The 2,241-nt window shown below is 41.1% G+C and overlaps 1 pseudogene; it reads right to left on the bottom strand.

Moving 5' to 3' along the window:
• Positions 1–738: 738 nt before the first annotated feature.
• LOC143434772 (mortality factor 4-like protein 2) lies at positions 739–1,691 on the bottom strand (annotated as a pseudogene).
• Between the last annotated feature and the right edge of the window lie 550 nt (positions 1,692–2,241).

Here is a 2,241-nt window from a genome sequence, read left to right as displayed (position 1 = left end):
TTTGCAATCCCACCAGCAATGGTGAAGTATTCCTCTTTCTGCACATCCTTGCCAACATGTGCTGTCACCTGAGGTTTTGATCTTAACCATTCTGATGGGTGCAAGGTGAAATCTCAGAGAACTTTGACTTACATTTCCCTGATGACTAAAGATGTTAAACATTTCTCTTTTTTTTTCTGCTTTGAAATTTAGAAACCAGTTTTATTTAAGATGTGAAATACAATTCCTAAAATATCAACTTTTGAGAAAACTGTGGCTACGCAGTAATATGGTAGACTCAAATACAAACACCAGGAAACAAATCAACAATTTAAGCAAAGATAGAATGAATGCCTAAGGAACAACAAAGATGGACTTGCAAAGGATGGGCTGCTTACAGATGTCACGCACCAAAAAAAAAAAAAAAAAAAAAAAAAAAAAAAAAAAAAGCACAAATGCATGGGTTTCCAGGTATATACATTAAGTTGAACCTTTGGCACTAGGAACCAGGACATCTCATCACATAGCATTAACACATATTTAAAAACTGTGTAGCGTCAAAGGGATAGAACCACCAGCATTCAAGCAATGTTGTCAACTAGGCAATAAAATGGTCTACTGAATTTCTTCTTTGGCTTACTGCATACACTGATAGCAACTTTGAAATGAGGAAAGAAGCTGGGCATTCCTTTTATTACTGTCTACAACATAAACCCTGTTTTACATTGAGAGTTTTAAAGAACAACAAAACAGAAGTGTTTACAGATGCCACACAAGAGTGAGTGGTGAGTAGACCTTCACAAGGGCTTTGCGATGACAGTCAGCAGAAGTCACTTTGTAATCACTGGCAGTAAACACCGAGGCTGAATTCTTTGCCAGATACTTATGGATATCATGCAGATAACCCAGCAGTAATGTCAGGCTTTTCTCATCAAGGGGTATATAGGCCAACATTGATCCAGTTTTCACAAATAATCTCAGTAGGTGTGGCGTCCCACAGATCTTCGACATAGGCGCATCAGGGTGAGCCAGCAGAACCTCAGCATACTGAGGCCTTTCAAGCTTGTAGAGCAGCTGAGTGCCCAGCATCACATTGAAACACTTTTATCCCTCCCACAACTTCGTTAACTGCATACTCCTTATTATCAACCTTTCCCTTTGATGTCTTGCAATTGGCATATTCCTCAAAAATGGCATCTACATTCTTTTTAGCAGAGAGCTAGAACAATTGTGTCTGCTTAGTAACCAAGTCCCAGTCCTCCACCAGCCATGGTTTTAATTCTTCAGGGATCTTCACCTTCACCTCCATCCCACTCTTGAATGCTTTTTCGTTCTCCACAGTGGGGTCGGCCCATGCCCTTTTCTTCCGAGGGGCATTTCACTGGTACTGCCACCGTCTCTGTTGCCAGGAGTCTTCTGCTTGTTCTTCCTTGTCTTTCGCACAGAACTAGAAGCGGGATTCTCAGCAGAGAGAACTCCCCTCCACCCCCATCTTCCTGGGAGGGCTGGATCAAGATTCTTTAGCTGGGAACCAGCTGACTTCTTTCCTGAGGCAGCTCCTCTCATCTTACTTCTCTGCGTATTGCTTCGAGTTGGTTTCTTAAAGTTGTCTTCTTCAGCACGTGGCTGTGCACAAGTTTGAGAAGCCTGCTTTCTGGAACTCACTCAACACTGTTTTTATTCCAACCAACAATGTTCCTTCTTTAAGTGCTTCCTGGCCATTCGAGATTCCTCTGTTGAGAATTCTCTGTTCAGCTCGGTACCCCATTTTTAATTGGGTTATTTGGGTTTGAGGAGGTTAACTTCCTGAGTTCTTCACATATTTTCGATATTATAGGGTTAGTGAAATTTTTTTTCTCAATCTGTAGGTTGCCAATTTGACCCATTGACAGTGTCCTTTGCCTTACAGAAGCTTTCCAGTTTCATAAGGTCCCATTTATCAAATTGTTGATCTTAGAGCCTGAGCCATTGATTTTCTGTACAGGAAGTTTTCCCCTGTGCCAATGAGTTTGAAGTTCTTTCCCAATTTCGCTTCTACTTGTTTCAATATAGTTTTATGTGAAGGCTCTTGATCCACTTGGACTTGAGCTTTGTGCAAGGCGATAAATATGGATCTATTTTCACTCTTTTCCAGGCAAACGTCCAGGTAGACCAGCACCACTTATTGAAGATGCTTTCCTTTTCCACTGTATGATTTTGGCTTCTTTGTCAAAGGTCAAGTGACCATAGGTGTGTGGGTTTATTTCTGGGTTTCAATTCTAT

This window comes from Arvicanthis niloticus, chromosome 17 (genome assembly GCF_011762505.2).
Source record: "Arvicanthis niloticus isolate mArvNil1 chromosome 17, mArvNil1.pat.X, whole genome shotgun sequence".
NCBI classification, from domain to species: Eukaryota; Metazoa; Chordata; class Mammalia; order Rodentia; family Muridae; genus Arvicanthis; species Arvicanthis niloticus.
Note: the sequence above shows the minus strand (reverse complement) of the source record. Positions and strands in the feature narration are given on the sequence as shown.